Here is a 26739-nt window from a genome sequence, read left to right on the forward strand (position 1 = left end):
CTACTGTTCCTATGTTCCTATGATTGGCTGAAATAAGCACATATCTGTTAAGTTACCATTCAAATATCCAATTGATTAAATGTGAATTAATCAAAATATGGCAAAATGCACCAATGAAGAATGAATAACCAGTAGAAACCCAAGCAACAAAATCCCTCTATTATTCTCAAAGCTACCATTCATTAAACAGCAAGTATCACAAAACTTGTCAATCAAATAATTTCTTCACACTGTATTTTATGCCATTTTGCTTTGTCACTTAGCCGAGCATGTACAGCCAAAAATAACAGCTTTTAAAATCCACCGGGGTGGCATCTCGGTCTAAAGACTAGATGCACCACTAGGAACCTCCTGCGCTATAAAATTTCGGGGGTCAGGGGAATTCCTTTATTTCCATACCACTGGCAGTTGCCTATGCCGCTAAGGGTGTATCTCAGGTGCTTGTCAGGAATCTTGATTAAGGGTACCAGCTATTGCGGGGGTGGTAGGGGAGGGTGCTCCTCCAACCCAAAACAATGTCCCTGAATTTGCTTTCCATTTACAGGTGCATCCATGGCATTGGAATGGCAGTGGCAGTTTCTGGACACTAAATTAGGGTGGGACCCTTTTCTATTGGGTTTCCACCCTCTCTTTGCAATTTCCAGTTGAGCTTGGGGTCCTTGTAACTCACCTGCCTGATTTCCTTGCTATATATTGAAATGAGAGGGCATGGCATAGGCGGCCTGAAATCCTGAGATTTATGCTCCCAATGCAACAGGTAAATAACATCAAAATAAATAAGGCATATCTGTTGCCAGTATCAGCCGATACTAGTTTGGAACTGGAGAAGTTGCTATTAGTGATTTCTCCTTTTACAAGTAAACTTTTTTTTTCCCAGTGCTCATATGCAAAGGTGAATTTGCACCTGATAGACTGAGGGCCTGTCAAGTCACTGCGAAATTTTTGTCCCCACACAAATTAAGTGGTTCTGATTCAGCAACATGGAATTCTTGAGAGGCATTCCGTGGTTCAGCTTTTTAATAGAGGCAGTAAACAGAATGTAGGAAAGGAAAGTGAAGCAGCAGCTTCACTGAGATGCAGAGGATGCACCTCACCAGGTATTACCTCCCTCGATTGTCTATGGGCCATGCAGATTTTATCACGAGACGAAGAGGGCAAAAGAGTTTAGGGAGACGGTTCCAGAGAGCAGGGTCAAGGGGGCTGAAGGTTAAACCAGGTCCCAGAGTATAAAGGCCAGTCTCTAATTCCCTGTGGTACCAATGTTTTTATGCATTGGGAGTGCAAGAATGCACCTTGAGTCCACAGTAAATTTGGTAGCGTCAGAAACCACTTGTGGACAGTGCTCATTTACCATTTATAAATACCTTTCAAACAAAAATATTTGCAGATTCATATTGCAGAATATAGTAAGTACCTGCCAATATCTGTGTCGAGATTTTGCTATGGAAAGAGCTTTACTCCATCTAACCTGTGCTGTACCTGCCCTGGGTGTGTTTGATGGGACAGTTTAGAGGGAACTTTATTCTAACAGCATTCAGATGACCTAACAGAGGACTTAGGTGACCTAATAGAGGTCTTTAAGATTATGAAAGGGTTTCATGGGGTAGATGTAGGAGAAGATGTTTCCACTTAAGGGGGAGACCAAAACTAGCGGCCATAAATGTGACAGTCACTAATAAATCAAATAAGGAATTCAGGAGAAATTTCTAAAACCAAAGAGTGGTGAGAATGTGCAAGTTGCTACCACAAGGAATGGTTGAGGCAAATAGCATAGATGCATTTAAGGGGAAGCTAGATAAGTATATGAGGGAGAAAGGAATAGAAGGTTATGCCTATAGGGTTAAAGGGGTGGGAGGAGGCTCGTGTGGAGCGTAAACAGCAGCATAGACCAGTTGGGCTGAATGGCCTGTTTCTGTGCTGTAAATTCTATTTAATTCTATCTGGGTGAGGAGTCACATTTGACCAAGTGTGGCATCAAGGAGCCCTAGTAAAATTGAAATCAATGGGGATCAGGGGGAAAACTGCAGTGGCTGGAGTCATACCGAGCGCAAAAGAAGATGGTAGTGGTTGTTGGAGGCCAATTTTCTCAGCCCCAGGACATTGCTGCAGGAGTTCCTCAAGGCAGTGTCCTAGGCCCAACCATCTTCAGCTGCTTCATCAATGACCTTCCCTCCATCATAAGGTCAGAAGTGGGGATGTTTGCTGATGGTTGCATAGTCATCAGTCCCATTCGCAACCCCTCAAATAATGAAGCAGTCCGTGTCCGCATGCAGCAAGACCTGAACAACATTCAGGCTTGGGCTGACAAGCAGCAAGTAACATTCGCGCCAGACAAGTGCCAGGCAATGACCATCTCCAACAAGAGAGAGTCTAACCATCTCCCCTTGACATTCAACGGCATTACCTCACTGTGTGCGAAGAGTAAGATTCGTGAAAAAGAACTTAACAAGATCTGAGTGAGGAGCTCTGCAATAAAAGTGTACGGTTGATAAAAGAGACTTCTGCAAGAAAACCTGCAGCCAGGATCATGTCTTAGCAGGATTGCCTGTGGCTGTCAAAGCAACCACGGCATTCAATTTTCTTGGCACTGGCTCATTTCAAGCAGCCACAGGGGACCTTTGTAACTTCACCCAGGGTGCTATGCAGGCATACATTTGACACCGTATTCAGGAGAGCTGGGGAATTCATATGATTTGGGGTAGCAGCAAGGTAGCAGTGTTAAGGACTATATAGTTTTAGCACGCTGCTGGTTGCGCCAAAGTTCAGGCTGCAATAGATGGCGTGCACCTACCATTGTGAGCTCCTACAGTTAACCCTTTAAACTTTCTAAACAGAAAGGGGTTACACTCACTTAATGTTCGGATAGTGTGTGACCAGCTCCAAAGAATTCTACATGTGAAAGCCAAATTTTCAGGCAGTTGTTATACCTTCATACTCAGGAATTCTGCATGAGGTTTTCATATTTTTCCTTTAACAAAACATTAACAAACTGCTTTTAACAATCTTGCTTTTCATTAATATTCTTGAACACACTTTAAATTAAAATTATGCTCAGATCATCCACTTCAGGCCTTATAAGTGTACCACTGTTTATACGTCTTATTTTTTAAACAAAATTATTGAACAGAGGAACATGGTGCCATAAAAAAACACTGTTACCATCAGCTAATCCCATAGACATAAGAACATAAGAAATAGGAACATGGCATGGCCATACGGCACCTCAAGCCTGCTCCGCCACTCAATAAATTTTTTTTTATTCGTTCATTGGATGTGGGCGTCGCTGGCAAGGCCAGCATTTATTGCCCATCCCTAATTGCCCTTGAGAAGGTGGTGGTGAGCCGCCTTCTTGAACCTCTGCAGTCCGTGTGGTGAAGGTTCTCCCACAGTGCTGTTAGGAAGGGAGTTCCTGGATTTTGACCCAGCGACGATGAAGGAACGGCGATATATTTCCAAGTGGGCATGGTGTGTGACTCGGAGGGGAACGTGCATGTGGTGTTGTTCCCATATACTTGCTGCCCTTGTCCTTCTGGGTGGTAGAGGTCGCGGGTTTGGGAGGTGCTGTCGAAGAAGCCTTGGCGAGTTGCTGCAGTGCATCCTGTGGATGGTACACACTGCAGCCACAGTGCGCTGGTGGTGAAGGGAGTGAATGTTTAGGTGGTGGATGGGGTGCCAATCAAGCGGGCTGCTTTGTCCTGGATGGTGTCGAACTTCTTGAGTGTTGTTGGAGCTGCATTCATCCAGGCAAGTGGAGAGTATTCCATCACACTCCTGACTTGTGCCTTGTAGATGGTGGAAAGGCTTTGGGGAGTCAGGAGGTGAGTCACTCACCACAGAATACCCAGTCTCTGACCTGCCCTTGTAGCCACAGTATTTATGTGGCTGGTCCAGTTAAGTTTCTGGTCAGTGGTGACCCCCAGGATGTTGATTGTGGGGGATTCGGTGATGGTAATGCCGTTGAATGTCAAGGGGAGGTGGTTGGACTCTCTCTTGTTGGAGATGGTCATTGCCTGGCATGAATGTTACTTGCCACTTATGAGCCCAAGCCTGGATGTAGTCCCAAGTCTTGCTGCATGCGGGCATGCACTGCTTCATTTTCTGAGGGGTTGCGAATGGAACTGAACACTGTGCAATCATCAGCGAACATCCCCATTTCTGACCTTATGATGGAGGAAAGGTCATTGATGAAGCAGCTGACGATGTTTGGGCCTAGGACACTGCCCTGGGGAACTCCTGCAGCACTATCCTGGAGCTGAGATGATTGGCCTCCAACAACCACTACCATCTTCCTTTGTGCTAGGTATGACTCCAGCCACTGGAGAGTTTTCCCCCTGATTCCCATTGACTTCAATTTTACTAGGGTCCTTGGTGCCACACTTGGTCAAATGCTGCCTTGATGTCAAGGGCAGTCACTCTCCCCTCACCTCTGGAATTCAGCTCTTTTGTCCATGTTTGGACCAAGGCTGTAATGAGGTCTGGAGCCAAGTGGTCTTGGCGGAACCAAACTGAGCATCAGTGAGCAGGTTATTGGTGAGTAAGTGCCGCTTGATAGCACTGTTGACGACACCTTCCATCACTTTGCTGATGATTGAGAGTAGTCTGATGGGGCGGTAATTGGCCGGATTGGGTTTGTCCTGCTTTTTGTGGACAGGACATACCTGGGCAATTTTCCACATTGTCGGGTAGATTCCAGTGTTGTAGCTGTACTGGAACAGCTTGGCTGGAAGCGTGGCTAGTTCTGGAGCACAAGTCTTCAGCACTACAGCCGGAATGTTGTCGGGACCCATAGCCTTTGACGTATCCAGTGCACTCAGCCGTTTCTTGATATCATCGGTGACCTGCCTTATGCACTTGTGTGCAGAGGACTGACAGACCCCGGTGATGTCCCCGGTGGCACCCTGGAAGGAACCGGATGCGAAGAAGTTGAGGGCAGTGGTGACTTTGACGGCGACAGGTAAGAAGATGCTGCCTGGTCCATCAGGGAGCAGCTCGTCGTTAAGGAGGCTGCAGATGTCGGCGACTACCTGGCGATTGACTCTGAGCCTCCGTATGCACTGCTCCTCGGAGAGGTCCATGAAGCTGAGCCTCGCTCTGTACACCCTGTGCGGAGGGTAGTGCCTCCTGCGACGCATCTCTCTCTGCGGTTGCCCTCCCTCCTGCTGTGCAGGTGGGTGTGCCGCAGCACCGTGTTGGGGGGCCCCACCTCTCCGAGGCGGACGGCGTGGACTGCGAGGCTGCTGGGGCTGGTCATCCTTTTCGTCCTCCGACGATGTCAACGCACCACCCATCTGGCAGGTGTTGGTGTGAGGGGTTGTGCAGGGTAGGTGGGTGGGTCCTCGGACTGGGGCTGCGGTTTCGTGTCGGTCTGTCCTCTGGCTTGGCGGGGGTTGGTGGAGGGCAGGGGGTGCCCTATGTGACGCGGTGGCCTCCTACGTGGGTGAGGGCTCTCCCCCGTGGAGCGCACCTTGGCACCTGCCACAGGCTGCTGGCTGCAACACGCCTGGTTTGAAAGGTACTGTTTCCCCCAGTGTGTGAAACTGACTGCCTTGAACCTAAAATCCCACACTTCCTCTTTTGACAGCTGCTTCAGCTCATTAACTGACCACAACGAGCAAGTTAAGTGCTCTCAAGTGGAACCCCGCTGGCTTTAATTGCCTGCGGGATTCCCACCAGCGGGGCTTTCGCGCGCAGCCCCGCACGTCAGCGCGGTACCCGGAAGCGGCCGGGATTTCGTCCGAATCCGGTCACGTGATCGGAGATCGGGATTTTCGGGGCCCCCCCGCTGGAAACCCGCAGGTAACCCGACCCTAAAATCGAGCCCTTTGTGTCCTCATCGCAACTTGCTTTTCCACCTATCTTTGTATCATCAGCAAATTTGGCCACAAGACACTCTTTTCCTTTATCCAAATCATTGCTATATATTGTAAATAGTTGAGGCCCCAGCACTGATCCCTGCGGCACCCCACTAGTTACAGATTGCCTTTTTGAAAATGACCCTTTTATCCCGACTCTTTGTTTTCTGTTAGTTAGCCAATCCTCTATCCATGCCAGTATATTACCCCCAAAACCATGAGCTCTTGTGCAGTAATCTTTTGTGTGGCATCTTATTGAATGCCTTTTGGAAATCCAAATATACTGCATTCATTGGTTCCCCTTTATCCACCCTGCCCATTACTTCCTCAAAGAACTCTAATAAATTTGTCAGACATGATTTCCCCTTCATAAAACCACGTTGACTCTCCTTGATTGTATTATGAGTCTCCAAATGAACTCTTATTTTCCAAGGACTATGTGGCCTCCCTATTCTTCCTACCAAAATGCATCATCTCATACTTACCTATAGTGAAATTCATTTGCCAATTACACGCCCATTCTGCGAGTTTATTAATGTCTTCTTGTATTTTGTCGCAGTCTTCCTCATTATTAGCTATATCCCCAATTTGATGCCATCCGCAAATTTTGAAATTTTACTTCTGATTCCCGAGTCCAAATCATTTATATAAATGGTGAAACACAGTGGTCCCAACACGATCCATGTGGAATACCACTTCTTATCTTTTGCCTGAGTAAGTAACTACCCTTAACCCCTACTCTCTGTTTTCCGTTTTGTAGCCAGCTTGCTATCCATTCTGCTACCTGTTTTCTGACTCCACATGGTCTAACTGTATTCATGAGTCTATTATGCGGTACTTTAATTTGAAAATCCAAGTATATTAGATCTACATTACCTTGTTTACTCTTTCTGTTACTTCTTCAAAGAATTCAATAACGTTGGTCAAGCATGACCTTCCCTTTTGAAATCCATGCTGACTTATATTTTTGGTTTCTAGATGTTTTTCCATTACATCTTTGAGTAAAGATTCCATTAGCTTTCCTACCACCGACGTTAAGCTAACTGGTATATAGTTCCCTGCACTTGTTCTATCTTCCTGTTTAAATAATGTAATGCCATTAGCTGTCCGCCAGTCCTCTGGCCCTGTTCCCTTTTCTAATGAATTTTTATATTTATGTAATAATAGTGTCTGTGCTATCTCTTCTCGAACTTCTTTTAATATGCACAGATGCAATTCATCTGGACCAGGGATTTTATCCTCTCTAAGTTTGATTAGTTTATCAATTATCTCCCCCTTTTCTATCTTAAATGTCTGTATTATTTTTTGATCTCTTCTTCTAATGTCATGTTAGTCTCCCTGGTAAATACTGAGGCAAAGTAACTTCAATATTTCTGCCATTTCGCTGTCATTACCTGTGAGTTTTTCTTATGCATTCCTTCGTGGCCCTATCCCTATCCTGATTTTTCTTTTGTTATTTATGTGTCTGTAGAGTACTTTACTATTTCTTATTATAGGAGCCACACTTGCGGGAAGTGTAGACTATCTCTGACCTGCACGAGTGCAGGATAAACCGTTAAACATACTTGAAAGCATTTTTTCATCATGTAAGTAACATGGGAAGGAGGGAGATGTCCTCTGGTCACTTTTTTAAAAATTCGTTCATGGGATGTGGGCATTGCTGGCAAGGCCAGCATTTATTGCCCATCCCTAATTGCCCTTGAGAAGGTGGTGGTGAGCCGCCTTCTTGAAACTGCGTTACCAACATCGTAAACACAGCGGGAAAATTTTCTAGTTAAATTGTAAACCTGTTCTTTTACAGCATTTTTCCAATTTTGCTATAATCAAACATAGGAAATTTTCCCACAGTGTTTACCATGTTGCTAACTTGTAGGAACCAAAACAAATCTTCCTCCATAAATGTTAAATCCAACTTTTTTAGGCAGCATCTTCATTCAGTTCTGCCTAATATATATATATATGCTACCTTTTGTATAAAGGGTTGGATTGCAGGTTTGAGTATAACTGCAATTGCTGTAATTTTTACTCCTAGAATTGCACCCAGAAATTTGGAGAAATCTGGCACCTTACTGATTTAAAAATCACCAGTTCTATTAAAAGAAACATTTTCATTAAGGTAACTAGATGAATGCACCCTAAAAGGCCTCCAACGATGTTGACAATGGTTTTTGTATCAAAATATTTGCAGACTAGTAACATAAAAACTTCAAAGTACCTTTGACTGAAAAAATATTGGCAGGGCTTCTGGTCCTGTAAGCTGTGACCTTTCTGATCTTGTGATCATAGACTGAAGCACAGAATCATTTCTGTTTCTGTGGCTGTATAATTAAAACAGCCAGGGAAAAGGGATAAATTCTACAACATTTGAATTATATTTTCTAAATGTTTTTACCTTGAAAAATCTGTTTCACACTTATAATGTGTCAGAATCAAGCAGGTGAGACAAATGTTTCTTAACCTGCTGCAAGGTATTATCTGATGAAAATGAATGTCACCATACCTTCATTTTCAAAAAGAGCATGACATGCCTGTCAGCAAGACTGAGATGTAATCACTGTTTTTGGACAACACAAACTGTACATCAAAGCTGCTGACAGGTTAATGTCTTCCCTATGATTTCAGTTTCTGCAGCAATGATAGAAAGCAACAGCAGCAGCAGAAATCTATCGGTTTTCCAACCTCTTAAATCCATTTGAGAAATCAGCAAAAATATATACATGACAGTTCTAGAAGATATCTGGAGTTGCAGTACACAGTGTTCCTGAAGGCTAGAAAATAAATGTACTTCCATGAATGTATCTGACACAACTAGGGACAAGTAATAAATTTATGCTAAAAATGTTCAGACAAAAAAAAATGAATTGGTAGATTTATATGTGCTGGGTTTCAGAAATTACAGTACCCCACAAGATGATTTGGTTTCCATTGAAACATAAGGGAATTCTAAATTCCTACATTGACTTCTGCAGAAATAATTAGTGTATACCAGAGAGGAACGCCATGGTACACATTTAAGTCCTATAGTGTACTTGAATTTTCTATAATCCAAATTAAAGGATTACATAAGAAGTAACATTTTATGAATTTGTGCCTCTGGCACACAGCTTCGCATGCCGTGAGAGCATATCAGGAATTCAGACACGGAGGTCAGCAGACACCCCCAGGATTTTCTTTGCACCTATATTCCCAATGTGTGCACCCAGCATTTGAAGCTTTGTGCTAGGAGTGAAAAATTGTAATATGTCCCCTTAGAACTATGTTGTACATATATTGTGCATTTCAATGTTAATATTGATTCCTATTTACAGTAACAGCATTACAATTCCTGGTGAACTTCAGTGCTGATCATAAATGAATAAATTTGACTACTATTTTTAGTGTGTCGCTGCATGCAGATACAGCAAGCAATTAGAAAGGCAAATGATATGTTATGCAAGGGGGTTGGAGTATAAGAGTAAGGAGGTCTTGCTGAAATTATATAGGGCTCTGGTGAAACCATAGCTGGAGTAGTGCGTACAGTTTTGGGCTCCTTACCTAAGGAAGGATATACTTGCCTGAGAGGGGGTGCAACCAAGATTCACTAGATTGATTCCTGGGATGAGAGGGCTGTCCTATAAAGAGAGATTCATAGAATCATAGAAAGTTATGATGCAGAAGGAGGCCATTCGGCCCATCATGTCTGTGCCAGCCAAAAAAGAGCTATCCAGCTTAATCCCACTTTCCAGCACTTGGTCCGTAGCCGTGTAGGTTACGGCATTTCAAGTGCACATCCAAGTACTTTTTAAATGAGTTGAGGGTTCCTGCCTCTACCACCCTTCCAGGCAGTGAGTTCCAGACCCCCACCACCCTCTGGGTGAAAAAAATTCTCCTCAGCTCCCCTCTAATCCATCTACCAATTACTTTAAATCTATGGCCCCTAGTCACTGACCCCTCTGCTAAGGGAAATAGGTGCTCCCTATCCACTCTATCTAGGCCCCTCATAATTTTATACACCTCAATTAAATCACCCCTCAGCTTCCTTTGTTCCAAAGAAAACAACCCCAACCTATCCAGTCTTTCCTCATAGCTAAAATTCTCCAGCCCTGGCAACATCCTCGTAAACTGCCTCTGTAACCTCTCTAGTGCAATCACATCTTTCCTGTAATGTGGTGACCAGAACTGTATGCAGTACTCAAGCTGTGGCCTAACTAGTGCTTTATACAGTTGTGGCATGACCTCCCTGCTTTTATATTCTATGCCTCGGCTAATAAAGGAATGTATCCCATATGCCGCCTTAACCACCTTATCTACCTATCATGCTACATTCAGGGATCTGCAGACATGCACTCCAAAGACCTTTTGTTCCTCTACACCTCTCAGTATCCTCCCATTTATTGAGTATTCCCTTGCCTTGTCTGCCCTCCCCAAATGCATCACCTCACACTTCTCCAGATTGAATTCTATTTGCCACTTTTCTGCCCACCTGACCAGTCGATTGATATCTTCCTGCAGTCTACAGTTTTCCTCCTCACTATCAAGCACGCGGCCAATTTTTGTATCATCTGCAAACTTTTTGATCATGCTCCCTACATTCAAATCTAAATCATTAATATAAACCACAAAAAGCAAGGGACCTAGTACTGAGCCCTGCGGAACCCCACGGGAAACAGCCTTACAGTTACAAAAACGCCCGTCGACCATTACCTTTTGCTTCCTGAGCAAATTTTGGAACCAACTTGCCACTTTCCCTTGGATCCCATGGGCGTTTATTTTTTTGACCAGTCTGCCATGTGGGACCTTGTTAGAAGCCTTGCTAAAATCCATGTAGACTACATCAAACGTATTACCCTCATCTACCCTCCTTGTTACCTCTTCAAAAAATTCAATCAAGTTAGTCAGACACGACTTTCCCTTAACAAATCCATGCTAACTGTCCTTGATTAACCTGTGCCTTTCTAAATGACGATTTATGCTGTCCCTCAGAATTGATTTCAGAGATTTGCCCACCACCGAAGTTAGACTGACTGGCCTATAATTACTCGGTCTATCCCTTTCTCCCTTTTTAAACAACGGTACAACATTAGCAATCCTCCAATCCTCCGGCACCAGGGTGGATTGGAAAATGATGGTCAGAGCCTCTGCTATTTCCTCCCTTGCTTCTCTTAACAACCTGGGATACATTTCATCTGGGCCTGGCAATTCATCGACTTTCAAAGATGCTAAACCATTTAATATTCCCTCTCTCACTATGTTTATCAGATCCAATATTTCACATTCTTCCTTTTTAACTATAATCTCTGCACCGTCCCCCTCTTTTGTGAAGACAGATGCAATGTATTGATTAAGAACCCTACCACCTTTTCCCCCTTCACACATAGGTTACCTTTTTGGTCTCTAATAGGTCCTACTCTTTCCTTAGTTATTCTCTTGCTCTTTATGTATTTATAAAACATCTTTGGATTTTCCTTGATTGAATAAAATGGGCCAAAAGTCTCTGGATTCTAGAAGAATGAGAGGTGATCTCATTGAAATATATAAAATTATTAGAAGGCTTGACAGGGTAGATGCTGAGAGGCTGTTTTCCCAGGCTGGAGATTTGAGAACTAGGGGTCATAGTCTCAAGATAAGGGGTTGGCCATTTAGGACCGAGATGAGGGAAAATTTCTTCACTTAGAGGGTGGAATTCCCTACCCGAGGGCTGTGGATGCTAAGGGAATCAAGGAATATGGGGATAGTGCAGGGAAGCAGAGTTGTGGTCGATCAGCCAAGAGGGTACAGTAGCATAGTGGTTATGTTACTGGACTAGTAATCCGGAGTCATGAGTTCAAATCCTGCCACGGCAGCTGGGGAAATTTAAATTCAATAAAATAAAATCTGGAATTAAAAAAAAAACTAGTTTCAATAATTGTGTCCATGAAACTACCGAATTGGTATAAAAACCCATCTGGTTCACTAATGTCCTTTAGGGAAGGAAACCTGCCGTCCTTACCCAGTCTGGCCTATATGTGACTCCAGAGCTTGATTCTTAATTGCCTAGCAAACAACTCAGTTGGAAAATCTTGCTTAAAAAAAGTCATAATAAGAATAAAACCGGATGGACCACGCAGCATCGGACAAGACAAAGGCAAACCGAGCCTAGTCGACCCTGCAAAGTCCTCCTTACTAACATCTAGGGACTTATGCCAAAATTGGGAGAGCTGTCCCACAGACGAGTCAAGCAACAGCCTGACATAGCCATACTCACCGAATCATACCTTTCAGCCAACATCCCAGACTCTTCCATCATCATCCCTGGGTATGTCCTGTCCCACCGGCAGGACAGACCAACCAGAGATGGTGGTACAGTGATATACAGTCAGGAGGGAGTGGCCCTGGGAGTCCTCAACATTGACTCCGGACCCCATAAAATCTCATGGCATCAGGTCAAACATGGGCAAGGAAACCTCCTGCTGATTACCACCTACCGCCCTCGCTCAGCTGATGGATCAGTCCTCCTCCATGTTGAGCACCACTTTTTTTTTTTGTTCGGGTGGGGTCAGGGACGGTGGGTACTTGCGTGCACGGCGAGGATGGTGAATGAGTGGCTGTGAGGATTGCTGATGGAGCGCAGTGGTGGCTGTGCAGGAAGGGGTTGTGATCTGCTTGGCGTGATGGTGGGGACGGGATGTGGGAGGGTGCGTTGGTGTACTCACCTTGCCAGACCTAGTCAGGTCATTGAAGCGCTTGCGGCACTGCTCCCAAGTCCTTGGGGTGTTGCCCCTGCTGCTCACCTCCGCCGCCACCTCTGCCCATGCCTTCCTGGTTGCGGCGGCAGGGAACTTGCGCCCATCTTCTGGGAAGAGTGTTTCCCTCCTCCTCCTCACGCCCTCCAGCATCAGCTGCAGTGCCAGATCTGAAAAACGGGGCGTAGCCTTTCCCCTTTGTTGAGCCATTCTCCCAGACCTCTTGCTTGCAGCAGGAGGGGCTTTGGGAGACTGCCCCTTTAACTGGAGCTCCTACATCGCGTCGACGGTACTGCGCATGCGCAGCCGGCCGGCACGCAGCTGGGGAGCGCAGAACCCGGAAGCAGGGCTTAATGGGTCCAATTATCCCGCGATCGCGTGGGGGACGCACACAATTAGCCGTCCGCGTTTTCGACGCTCCCGGAGGACCACCCGCTGGGAACCCGCAGGCCTGCTAAATTCGAGCCCAAAGTGTCTGCAAAAGGATATTGACAGGTTAAGCGAATGGGCAAAAATTTGGCAGATGGAATATAATGTGGGAAAATGTGAAGTCATCCACTTTGGGAGGAAAAATTCAATATTATTTGAATGGAGAAATACTGTAAAATGCTGCGGTACAGAGGGATCTGGGTGTCTTCGTACATGAAACACAAAAAGTCAACATACAGGTGCAGCAGGTAATCCGGAAGGCAAACGGAATATTGGCCTTTATTTCTAGGGGGATGGAGTACAAAAGCAGGGAAGTCATGCTACAACTGTACAGGGTGCTGGTGAGACCACACCTGGAGTACTGCGTACAGTTCTGGTGCCCTTATTTAAGGAAGGACATACTTGCATTGGAGGCAGTTCAGAGAAGGTTCACCAGGTTGATTCCGGGTATAGAAGGGTTGTCTTATGAGGAAAGTTTGAACAGGTTGGGTCTATATTCATTGGAGTTTAGAAGAATGAGAGGAGATCTCATTGAAACATACAAGATTCTGAGGGGACTCGATAGGGTAGATGCTGAGAGGATGTTACCCCTCATGGGGGAATCTAAAACTAGGGGGCATAGTCTCAGAATAAGGAGACGCCCGTTTAAGACAGAAATGAGGAGGAATTTCTTCTCCCAGAGGATCGTGAATCTTTGGAAATCTTTACCCCAAAAAGCTGTGGAGGCTGAGTCATTGAATACATTCAAGGCTGAATTAGACAAATTTTAAATCAGCAAGGGAGTCAAAGGATATGGGAAAAGGGCGGGAAGGTGGAGTTGAGGTAAAAATCAGATCAGCTATGATCTCATTAAATGGCGGAGCAGGCTCGAGGGGCCGAATGGCCTACTCCTGCTCCTATCTCTTATGGTGTATGGGGCAGAGGAGCACCGGGATCTAGGGGTGCAGATACACAAATCACTAAAAGTAGCGATGCAGGTTACTAAGGCCATAAAAAAAGCAAACCAAGCACTGGGGTTCATTTCTAGAGGGATAGAATTGAAAAGCAGAGAAGTTATGTTAAACTTGTATAGAACCTTGGTTAGACCACACTTAGAGTATTGTGCACCTTTTTGGTCTCCATATTATAAAAAGGCTATAGAGGTACTGGAGAAGGTGCAAAGAAGATTTACAAGGGTGATACCAGAACTGAGAGGTTATACTTATCAGGAGAGAATGAAGATGCTGGAGCTCTTTTCACTTGAAAAGAGAACGCTGAGGGCTGACCTGTTGGAGGTCATAAATATAAGATAATCACTAATCCAATACGGAATTCAAGAGAAACTACTTCACCCAGAGAGTGGTTAGAATGTGGAACTTGCTACCACAAGGAGTAGTTAAGGCAAATAGCATAGATGCATTTCAAGAGGAAGCTAGATAAACACATGAGGGAAAAAGGAATAGAAGGTTATGCTGATAGGGTTAGAAGAAGAGGGGTGGAAGGAGGCTTGTGTGGAGGATAAACACTGGCATGGAGCAGTTGGGCCGAATGGCCTGTTTCTGTGCTATACATTCTATGCAATTTCTTATTGGGATCACGGGATGAGCCCTTTAATTTTATCTTAGCTGCATTTTGCACTAAAACAGATTTAATTCACCCTTTTTTTAAAGTGTATTCATATAAACACACAGTTTTACTCACAAGTGGTAATTCTAGAACTTCACACTCCCAGCAAAGAGCTTCACCCACTGTGACCACATATCAAGAATCGTCCACGGAGGTTAGTGGGCCTTGCAGGATTTTCTATCTATTAACTCATAAAGTTTACTTTATAGTGCATTTGTGGAGCTATAATTTATTACAACTAATGCATAACAGAATAGCCAATCAGAAAAAATCCACAATAATGGCGTGAATTACTCATTATCCTCCTTAATATGTACATAGTGCCTGTGCTGTGTAGCATCTGTGAGAGGTCCTGGATACTTTGCGTATTTGGGATGACCACACATGTGGAAAGTGTCTCTGGCTGCGTATGAGCTAAAGGTTTCTGAGCTTGAGTGGACGTTGGGAACATAGGAACAGGAGTAGGCCATTTAGCCCCTTGAGCCTGTTCCGCCATTCAACGAAATCAGGGCTGCTCTGTGACCTAACTCCATATACCCTCCTTAACTAAAATCTATCAATCTCAGATTTAAAATTAACAATGAGCTAGCATCAACTGCCATTCGTGGAAGAGAGTTCCAAATTTCTGCCACCCTTTGCGTGTGTAAGTGTTTCCTAACTTCACTCCTGAAAGTCCTGGCTCTGATTTTTAGGCTACGTCCCCTAATCGTAGACTCCCCAACCTGCGGAAATAGTTTTTCTCTATCTACCCTATCAGTTCCCCTTAATATCTTGAAAACTTTGATCAAATCACCCCTTAATCTTCTAAATTCCAGGGAATACAACCCTATGGAAAGCTGATGGGTTCCAGGAGGTAGTTACCCTGCAGGCAGAGTAGCTAGTGAGCAAGAGAAGTGGATGACAATCCATTAGGGTAAGAAGAGGAGATATAGGCAGCAGTGCAGGGATCTGTTAAACTGACAAACAGGTATTTAACACTGAATACCTGTGATAATGATAGCAACTCAGAGAAGGGCAATCACGAGAAAAACCATGGCACCATGGAGCAAATAGTTGCCAAAAAGGGGTAAGTGAAGTGCAGAAATGTTGTAGTAATAAGTCATTCTATTGATAGATGGATGCCTGTAGAGTCGCAACCGAATCCCAAATGATATGCAGCCTCCCAGGTATCAGATTAAGGGATATCATGGTGCGGGTGTAAAAGATTTTGAAGATGGAAGGGGAACAGCCAGAAGTCATGTTTCAAATTGAAGACAATAAGTTGGGGAGAAATAAAATTGAGGTTCTGCAAAGGAAGTGTCAGCAATTAGTAGATAAAGAGCAGGATATGTAGCATAGTAATCTCAAAATCACTCATAGCTATGCACATTAGTATAGGAATAACAAAATAAGGGAGGTAAACGTGTAGCTGGAGAGGTGGTGTTGGAAAGAAGGGTTGAGATTCTGGGACATTGCAACCAGTTCTGGGACAGGAGGGGCCTGTACAGGATACTTGGGCTTCTGGACAGTGCTGTGGATTTTATACAAATAAGACAGGGCAGGGGAAAAAACAAGATAATGAAGAAGAAAGGAAAGCAAAAGGGATAAGGGGTATAGGAAAAGAAAAAGAGAAAACAGGAAAGTAATAAAGAACAAATCAGAAAGGGATTAAAAAGCAAGACTGCCAAACAAAAAATTAGAGTCAGGATAGAGTGGTATGCACTTGAATGTACAAAGCATTCAAAACCAACCTGGAGAGTTAAGTAGCATCAATAACTATGGAAGGGTATGATATAGTAGTTATGGAAGGGTATGATATAGTAACTATAACAGAGATGTGGCTTAGGTTTAGACAGGACTGGGTATTTAACATTCCTTATTATAACAGTAGAGATAGAGAGGTAAAAAGGGAGTGGAGTTGTGGTATTAAGGATTCTATCACAGTGCTAGAATGTAAGGTTGTTCTAAGGGATTGCATTAAGACAGAACCCATATAAATAGAGTTAAAGAATAGGATGGGAAATGGTACAATTTTCATTACAGAACATCAACCATGGAAATGTGATAGAGGGGGATATTTGTATACAGTTCATAGAAATATATAAGCATAGAAGGACAATAACATTGAGTGATTTTTAACTATCTTAAGATAAATTGGAACAAAGGTAAAGGAATTGTTCAAAATGGGGAATGATTTAAGCATGCATTCAAAGCTGCTTCCTAGATCATCATGTTTCTAGCCCAAGAAGGAAAGAAATATTGCTTGATTTATTTCTGGGAAATGAAGCGGGACCAATAACTGATAGGAGAGTTGGAGATAATTGGGAAATAGTAACCTCAACATAGTTAGGGTCAATGTGAAAATGAAAAAAAAGATCAAAGATAATAGTGCTGGATTGGGAAAAGGCAAAGTCAGTGAGGTAAGATTAAATGGGCAGAAAAGTTAGCAGACTGATCAGCAGCTCATTTTATGTGGGCGAGGTGTGGGATGGAGTTCATGAAATTTGGCAAGGGACCTACCTTACATAATAATTCCATTTAAATAAGGCTTGTATTTGTTTCAAGTGCAGTCTCTTGCCCACCAAATTCCCAGTTTATAAAATTTGGCACGGTGTGAATTGGCATACCACCTCGTCCCGTGTCCACCCACAAAAAGGCTCCATGCTGTCAGTACAGTCTCATGAAATCATCCTGATGTGTGCACATACGTCAAAAACTGTGAAAAACATAAATATTAGGTAATAAACAATTTACAGTTACAAGTATATATCTTTCAAAGTAATGTGACAGAAAATAAGGAATTTTAACAAACATCAAATTCTAATAGGCATGACATTGAGAATCAATCTCTTTACCAGCTTTTTATTAGTATAAAACTTTCTGAAGATTATCAACGAAATATTGGAAGTGTCAAATAAAGCTCATTAACAATAGTGAATAATCATAGAAAAATGTAATTTATTTAAGTCAATATCAGGACTAGGCATATTTACATGCACTGAACTATTATAGAATATCTGGACTTGTTGATTTATGAAATGCTGAAGTGGATTGTACATAAGCTTAATAGGAAAGCGCAGTTAGGTAATACGAAAGATATGATGATCATTTTCTTTCTATTTAATAAATCACCAGAGAAGAGAGCATAGAATGTATTCAAATAAAATGATCAATCTTTATTAATTCCAAGGTAATTACATTTTTTTTGTAAACTGTCCACCTTAACCTATTTTGTCCAACTCCTTCAATTTATTATTTAGGGATTGTGTTCTTGTAAAAACTTCTGTTTTGAAAATCTGCATTTCAATGATGAATGGGGATCAGAGATAAGATGGCGAGTGGCATAATCTGGTGTAACACTGCGGTTCAGAGGGACACAAATGGCCCGATATTACCAGGGCGGCGGGTTCGCGGCGGGGGGTAGATTGGGCGTGTGGGTAATGCACCCGGTAAAATCAGTCTGCTCCGCACGTAATCGCAGGCTGATTGGATCCACTTACCTGGTCTTCCGGGTTCCCTGCTGCTAAGCTGCGCAGCGGGCGGGAGGAAGCTGCCTGCCTCTGCCACCAAGAAGGCCTGGCTCGAGGTGGCAGAGGAGGTCACCTGCACCACCAACATATCGCCCACCTGCTTACAGTGCAGGAGGCGCTTCAATGACCTAAGCAGGTCAGCCAAAGTGAGTACACTTACTCATTCCCCTACACTCCTTCTGCCACATCACCGCCCCCACTCCACATCTCCTTCTGCACAGCCAACACTACTCTGTCATATCACCCCTCACACCCACTCAAACCGCATCCTCATCTTACCTGCACTTACTCACCTCGCCAGTACTCATCCCACCACTACCACTCAACTCAATCCTCATACAATCTCATGGCTCTATTTCATACTCACCTTCTCATGCATCTCTTTCACAGTCAGCCTCACTCAACCTGCCACTACCTGTGCTGCAGCCACAGGGCATGCATCACATATGTGCAGTCGGAAGCGTAAGGCAAACGTGTCGTGAGCATGAAGGGGATGCACGAGGGTGTTTGAGGGTTTATCATGGTTTATACTTACATTTAATTTCTGATCAACTCACATTACATATTATAAAGGCACCACTACTGCCATGTCTTTGCGAATCTTGTCTGGTTTGTGCAATAATGCCCTTTCCTGAGGATCACCATGAAGACCCACAACTGATGCCACCCATTGTGTCACTGCAGAGTGGGTGTAGGTGTATTTGCAGGGCTCTTTTGTGCAGACGACTGAGAGACGTCGGCGATGTCCCCGGTGGCACCCTGGAAGGATGCGGAGGAGAAGTTGTTGAGGGCAGTGGTGACGTTGATAGCGACAGGTAAGAAGATGGTGCTCGGGCCAGCCGGGAGCTGCTCGGCATGAAGGAGGTTGCAGATGTCCACGACTACATGTCGAGTGACTCTGAGCCTCCGTGTGCACTGCTGCTCGGAGAGGTCCAGAAAGCTGAGCCTCGGTCTGTAGACTCTGTGGCGAGGGTAGTGCCCTCTGCGACGCATCTCTCTCTGCGGTTGCCCTCCCTCCTGCTGTGCAGGTGGATGTGTCACAGCACTGTGTTGTGGAGCTCCACGTGTCAGAGGTAGATGGCGTGGCCAGCGAGGCTGGTGATGACGTTCGCCCTCCGAGGAGGTCATGACTGCAGCTACGGCGGCCCCCATCTGGAAGATGTACATTTGAGGGGGTCCGCAAGGTAGGTACATGTGTCTGGACACCGGGGTAGTTATGCAAGTTGGTAAATTTTGTTGTTAGGAGGAGGGTGGTGGAGGCCAAACTTTGTCCAAAGTGACAGAGTGGCCTCCTGCAATGAGTGAGGGTCTCACCCCCACCCCCCACCTGTCAAATGGACCTTTGCAGCTGCCACAGGCTGATGGCTGCAACACGTCCATTTGAACTGGGAGTGTTTCCCCCAGTACGGGAAACAGTCTCAGTCAGTAGCAAAATCCCATCCCTGCTAAAATAACAGGTCAATCAGGTCTGTAAACAACCTGAAGTACCTGTTTAAGTACTTTAAGTGGCACCCCGCTGGCTTTAATTGCCGGCGGGAGTCCCACATGTGGGGGCTGCGCACGCATGTAAGCGCGTCAGTGGGGAACCAAGAAATGGGGTGGGTTGGAGCCGGGCTCCCGACCCGCCCCGGGAATCCCCGATTTTCGCAGCCCCCCCCCCACCCCCCGCCATGAACGCACCCGATTGCAGGTGCGAAAATCGAGCCCAAGAAGTCAACATACAGGTGCACCAGGTAATCCGGAAGGCAAACGGAATATTGGCCTTTATTTCTAGGGGGATGGAGTACAAAAGCAGGGAAGTCATGCTACAACTGTACAGGGTGCTGGTGAGACCACACCTGGAGTACTGAGTACAGTTCTGGTGGCCTTATTTAAGGAAGGTCATAATTGCATTGGAGGCAGTTCAGAGAAGGTTCACTAGGTTGATTTCGGGTATGGAAGGGTTGTCTTATGAGGAAAGATTGAACAGTTTGGGTCTATACTCATTGGAGTGTAGAAGAATGAGAGGAGATCTTATTGAAACATACAAGATTCTGAGGCGACTCGATAGGGTAGATGCTGAGAGGATGTTACTCCTCATGGAGGAATCTAAAACTAGGGGACATAGTCTCAGAATAAGGGGTCACCCGTTTAAGACAGAAATGAGGAGGAATTTCTTCTCCCAGAGGGTTATGAATCTTTGGAATTCTTTACCCCAAAAAGCTGTGGAGGCTGAGTCATTGAATACATTCAAGGCTGAGTTAGACAAATTTTTGAACAGCAAGGGAATCAAAGGATATGGGGAAAAGGTAGGAAAGTGGAGTTGAGGTAAAAATCAGATCAGTCACGATCTCATTGAATGGCGGAGCAGGCTCGAGGGGCCGAATGGCCTACTCCTGCTCCTATCTCTTATGGTCTTATAACTGTTAACTGTATACTCTCCTTCCCAATTCTTTCCTCTTTTCTCCCCTACTCTCCTGAAGTTGGTGACTCACGGAGACACACAGCAAATCTGATCCTCTTCACACCTAACATGAACATATGCTTACCTTTCAGTAAGGGTTACTAGTTAATGATCAGGAAAGGAGAGCCATTTTAAATCTGTAATTTATTTATATGACTAGCCTCATACTGCAATCCAAAAATGTGCTACAACAGACTGGGAAATCTGAGCTTAACGGCAAAACTCAGCTTTCTTCCCTAGACTGTCCTTGGAAGTCTGTCTGTCTTTCTTTCAACAGAACAATGAGTGCAAGCAAGCTGCATATCTGATAGGAAGGAGTGGAAACCAACTGGATTACTGTCTGGGTCACAGACCAATTCTGATAGAGGCCATGGAGATCACACCAGTTGCCCATCTGTCTGTCAGCTGGAGTCCAGAGAGTGTGAAAAGAAATAAAATATAATTCTTGTACCTGGTCTCTGGATCGCTAAAAGCTATATAATTGGATATAGTTTGCCGAGTTACTCCTCTCGTTGTCCAATGTCCATCTCCCATTATGGCTTCACAGCAGTATATTACACCAGGCATGAAGTATCCTGGATACAGTAACAAACTGAGTTTTGTGAGAGGAAAGGAGACCAGATGTAATTACTAGTGTGATCGTTTGAAATGGTCTGAATGTTTTGATATAAAATGGTAAATGGAAAAGCACAATCAATTAAAAAAAAATGTTTTAGGTGTAGAAAAACCAACGAGAATTAAATGATGCAGGGAGGACATCTTTCTATCTTTATTTTTTAGAAAGTGTTGCTTTTGAGCAAGCTCATTGGTTCATGGAAACCATACAGCATTACTTCTCACATGGTACAACTAATCAGATATGAGAACCATAACGTAGAAAGCAGTTTGTTTGCATCAGCTTCCGAACTAATTACACCCGGATGCTCTGCTATCAAGCCCACTCTGGAGCCATCTCCTCGCTCCAGGGCCGCTAGCCTCACTCTTCCCAGCCTTTTGCTACTTCTTATCCACTGTCAGTGCCTCCAGTCTCCTTGCTGACAGATTCTTGTTCTCTTCTAGCCTCAGCTCTGGGCCTCCTTGCTCTTCCAAATCAGCATCTGAATTCCCTATGCCCAGATCCACCTCATCACTTCCTAGACCCACCTCTGTCCCACTTCCTCTAACTATAGTTGCAATTTTGTAGAATGAGTCCGCTAAGACTTGCGGGCAGTAATTAGACAGTGAACACCCTTTAATCTGATTTGTTAGATTGTAAAATAAACTCCTTAGCAATACTGATGTGGGAAATATCGAAGAATAAGATCTGATAAAGTAATATTTGTGAATATATGTTCATATTTGCCAAAAAACATTTGCAACAATGCTACAACTGCTGTCATAGCAACTGTCACTGATCAAGGTCCTAAAAAGAAACAACTGCCTATTTTTCTTACAGGAAAAGGGAGGGGGAAAGAATGAGAATGAGCCTGAGGCAGACAGAGATACAAGAGTGGATTTTACAAATGTGCATACTGGGCACAAAGCTTCGTCCACCAATAGGGCATATCAGGAAATCGTGGATGCCTTCCCCACGAATTTCCATCCTGGTATGTGAGACTTTTATTGCTTCTAGTTGCTATTTCTGTTGCAAGAATCAAATTGGCTGGGGTGGGAATTCCTTTAAGGGTTCCAATGGTGCTCCTACATTTGGTGGAGGAAGAGCGGTTTCTGAGGGGACAAGAAAGGCAGGTGCAACTGTACCTCATGAGTTACATATATACCCATCCTTACTCTAGGATCCGCAATTACTGGTTCAAGACAGTCCTTCCTGGACATGTCAGAAGGGACCTGTCCTAAGTGTCTTTGCTTCAAAAAGTAGGCTGCAAAATACTTATGCCATCTCCTGGACAACTTGTATCACAGGACCAGCTCTTCCCATAGACTTATATGTCCCTTATATGTTTCTGAGCCACCACAGTGGCATATATCAAATCAGTTAGTCAGTTCACTATCCATAGACGGATCAGCAAGTGACAAATGCCTTGTTTACAAGGGAAGCATGAAAAGAGGCATTATAGAATCATAAAATGGTTACAGTGCAGAAGGAGGCCGTTCAGCTCGTCGAGCCCGTGCCAGCTGTCTGCAAGAGCAATCCAGTTAGCCCCACTCCCCCGCTCTTTTCCCCGTAACCCTGAAATTTTTTTCCCTTCAATTACTTATCCAATTCCCTTTTGAAAACCATGATTGAATCTGCCTCCACCAGCCTTTCAGGCAGTGCATTCCAGATCATAACCACTCACTGCGTAAAAAAGTTTTTCCTCATTTCGCCTTTGGTTCTTTTGCCAATCGCCTTAAATCTGTGTCCTCTGGTTCTCGACCTTTCCGCCGATGAGAACAGTTTCTCTCCATCTACTCTGCCTAGACCCCTCATGATTTTGAACACCTCTATCAAATCTCCTCTCAACCTTCTCTGCTCTAAGGAGAACAACCCCAGCTCCTCCGATCTATCCACGTAACTGAAGTCCCTCATCCCTGAAACCTTCTAGTAAATCTTTTCTACACCCTCTCTAAGGCCTTCACATCCTTCCTAAAGTGTGGTGCCCAGAATTGGACATAAAATTCCAGTTGTGGCTGAACCAGTGTTTTATAAAGGTTCATCATAACCTCCTTGCTTTTGTACTCTATGCCTCTATTTATAAAGCCTAGGATTCCGTATGCGTTTTTAACTGCTTTCTCAACCTGCCTTGCCATCTTCAACAACTTGTGCACATATACCACAGGTCTCTCTGTTCCTGCACCCCCTTTAAAATTGTACCCTTTAGTTTATATTGCATCTCCTCGTTCTTCCTAGCAAAATGTATTACTTCATACTTCTCTGCGTTAAATTTCATCTGTCATGTGTCCACCCATTCCACCAGCCTGTCTATGTCTTCCTGAAGACTATCACTATCCTCCTCACTGTTCGCTACACTTCCACGTTTTGTGCCATCTGCAAATTTTGAAATTGTGCCCTATACACCCAAGTCCAAGTCATTAATATATATTAAGAAAAGCAGTGGTCCTAGCACTGACCCCTGGGGAACACCACTGTATATCTTCCTCCAGTTCGAAAAACAACCGTTCGCTACTACTCTCTGTTTTCCTGTCACTTAGCCAATTTTGTATCCATGCTACCACTGCCCCTTTTATTTCATGAGGTTCAACTTTGCTGATAAGCCTATTATGTGGCACTTTATCAATGCCTTTTGAAAGTCCATATACACCACATCAACCACATTGCCCTCATCAACCCTCTCTGTTACCTCATCAAAAAACTCAATCAAGTTAGTTAAACACAATTTGCCTTTAACAGATCCATGCTGGCTTTCCTTTATTAATCCACACCTGTCCAAGTGACTGTTATTGTTTCTAAAAGCTTCCCCACCACTGAGGTTAAACTGACTGGCCTATACTTGCTGGGTTTATCCTTGCACCCTCTTTTGAACAAGGGTGTAACATTTGCAATTCTCCAGGCCTTTGGCACCACCCCTGTATCTAAGGATGACTGGAAGATTATGGCCAATACCTCCTGCAATTTCCACCTTTATTTCCCTCAGCAACCTAGAATGCATCCCATCCGGACCGGGTGACTTATCTACAGCCAATCTTTCTATTACCACCTCTTTATCAATTTTTAGCCCATCCAGTACCTCAACTACCTCCTCTTTCACTGTGACTTCGGCAGCATCTTCTTCCTTGGTAAAGACAGATGCAAAGTACTCATTTAGTATCTCAGCCATGCCCTCTGCCTCCATGAGTAGATCTCCTTTTTGGTCCCTAATCGACCCCACCACTCCTCATACTATTTATATGCCTATAGAAGACTTTTGGATTCCCTTTTATGTTAGTTATGCCAGTCTATTCTCATACTCTCTCTTTGCCCCTCTTATTTCCTTTTTCACTTCTCCTCTGAACTTTCTATATTCAGCCTGGTTATCACTTGTATTATTAACCTGACACCTGACATCTGTCATACGCCCCCTTTTTCTGCTTCATCTTACTCTCTATCTCTTTCGTCATTTAGGGAGCTCTGGCTTTGGTTGCCCAACCTTTCCCCCAATTGGGAATGTACCTACACTGTACCCAAACCATCTCCTCTTTAAAGGCCGCCCATTGTTTGATTACAGTTTTGCCTGCCAATCTTTGATTCCAATTTACTCAGGCCAGATCTGTTCTCAATCCACTGAAATTGGCCCTCCTCCAATTAAGAATTTTTACTCTAGATTTCTCCTTGTCCTTTTCCATAGCTAACCTAAACCTTATGATACTGTGATCACTGTTCCCTAAATGTTCCCCTGCTAATACTTGCTCCACTTGACCTACCTCATTCCCTAGAACTAGATCCAGCAATGCCTCCTTCCTCGTTGAGCCGGAAACATACTGATCAAGGAGGTTCTCCTGAACACAATTCAGAAATTCTTCCCCCTCTCTGCCCTTTACACTATTACTATCCCAGTCTATATTAGGATAACTGAAGTCCCCCATTATCACTTCTCTATGGTTCTTGCACCTCTCTGTAATTTCCCTGCAAATTTGTTCCTCTATATCCTTCCCACTAGTTGGTGGCCTATAAAATACACCCATTTGCGTAATGGCACCTCTTTCATTTCCCAACTCTAACCAAGTAGATTCTGTCCTTGACCTCTCCAGGACATCCCCTCTCCAGCACTGCAATATTCTCCTTAATCAGTACTGCCACCACCCCCCCCCCCCCACCCATCCCTCCTTTCTTTCCTTCTCTATCTTTCCTGAGCATCTTGTATCCAGGAATATTTAGTACCCAATCCTCAATCCTGCCCTTTTTTCAGCCAGGTTTCCGTTATCACCATACAGCTATGTGGCTATTTGCGCCTGCAGCTCACCAACCTTATTTAGCACGCTTTATGCATTTACACACATACACTTGTAAGATTCTCAAAATTCACAGATCCCCCAAAACTCGGAGAAAAACCCTGAGTATGGGAAAACTTTGGCCATTGACTATAATCCTAAAATGGAAGGACAGGTGAGAGGTCACCAGACGAAATCAACAACACACACACCGTGAAACTTCGGAGAATTAATGCTTCAGACATGTCTCTGTTTTAATGCAAAACCGACAGCAGGTGGTCGACACTCAGCACGAATTCGAAAGGCAGTCAGCCATTGAAAGAGGCAACTGCTCCAGACATGGTGGGGCCATGTTTTTGTTTTAATGCAAAACCTATCAGCACCTAGGACGTTGGATACAAAAGGAATACCAGGTGATCAGCAAATCGGAATTAACAATGACCCATCGGGAGAAGCAATGGCAACATGATGAGGGACCATCAAAAAGCCATCAAAGATTCTTAAGGACTTTGTAAGAACTGATTAAAAAAAACACTTCATGTCTGTTTAAAGTGTCGAAGACCAGTTGTAAGAGAGACATCCACAAGTGGAAACTCGAAACCTCTCTCTCTCTGGCTTGCTTGCTCTGGTGGGCTGCCTGTCTTGGTTCTGCCTGTCTTGGTTCTGCCTGTAATCACCAAGCATTGTTCTGTGAATTATAAATGCGACTTCATTTCGAGGATTTCATTTCCACATCGTTCACCTGAGGAAGGAGGTAGCCTCCGAAAGCTTGCGAATTTAAAATAAAATTGCTGGACTATAACTTGGTGTTGTAAAATTGTTTACAATTGTCAACCCCAGTCCATCACCGGCATCGCCACATCTGGAAAGAAGGGCAGTTTCCAGCAAACAACAAGGCGAGGGGAAGGCAGTTTGACAGGGAAGGTCAGCAGCTCTAGAAGCAGGCCGACACACAAGAAGAAACCAGAGCAACAGCCCCAGTGACCATCAGACACCTCGCGGCAACAAGGGCCTTATGAAACAACCAACCGAATATTACCACCAACCAACCAGGTAATATTGAGCCACCGTGACCAAAGAAAATCAACTCAGGAGAAAACCGCAGATCCGCAAAGTTTCCACTCTACAATCTATTTCTGACTTACCTCTGGGTGAATTACTGTCAAGGTTTCGTTTGGTGAGCATTATCTCTGGCCCTTTAGAGTCCAACTTAGCTAGTACAGCGGGATTGGGAGGGGTGAGGTATCCTTTTACTGTAATTTCCCTCGTGTGTACTGAAGTGTTCCCCATTTTATGAGTGTGTTAAGATTGTTGTGTTGTATTTCCTCTCTTGAATAAAGGTCAAAGTTTCT

The 26739-nt window shown here is 44.2% G+C and overlaps 1 long non-coding RNA gene across 1 annotated transcript; it reads left to right on the forward strand.

Moving 5' to 3' along the window:
• Positions 1 to 703: 703 nt before the first annotated feature.
• Positions 704 to 26739, forward strand: LOC137321844 (uncharacterized). Its single transcript, XR_010962910.1, has 4 exons — positions 704 to 757; positions 4862 to 4954; positions 21975 to 22125; positions 25660 to 26739. It is a non-coding gene; the product is annotated as an uncharacterized lncRNA (long non-coding RNA).

Source organism: Heptranchias perlo, chromosome 5 (assembly GCF_035084215.1).
Source record: "Heptranchias perlo isolate sHepPer1 chromosome 5, sHepPer1.hap1, whole genome shotgun sequence".
Lineage (NCBI taxonomy): Eukaryota > Metazoa > Chordata > Chondrichthyes > Hexanchiformes > Hexanchidae > Heptranchias > Heptranchias perlo.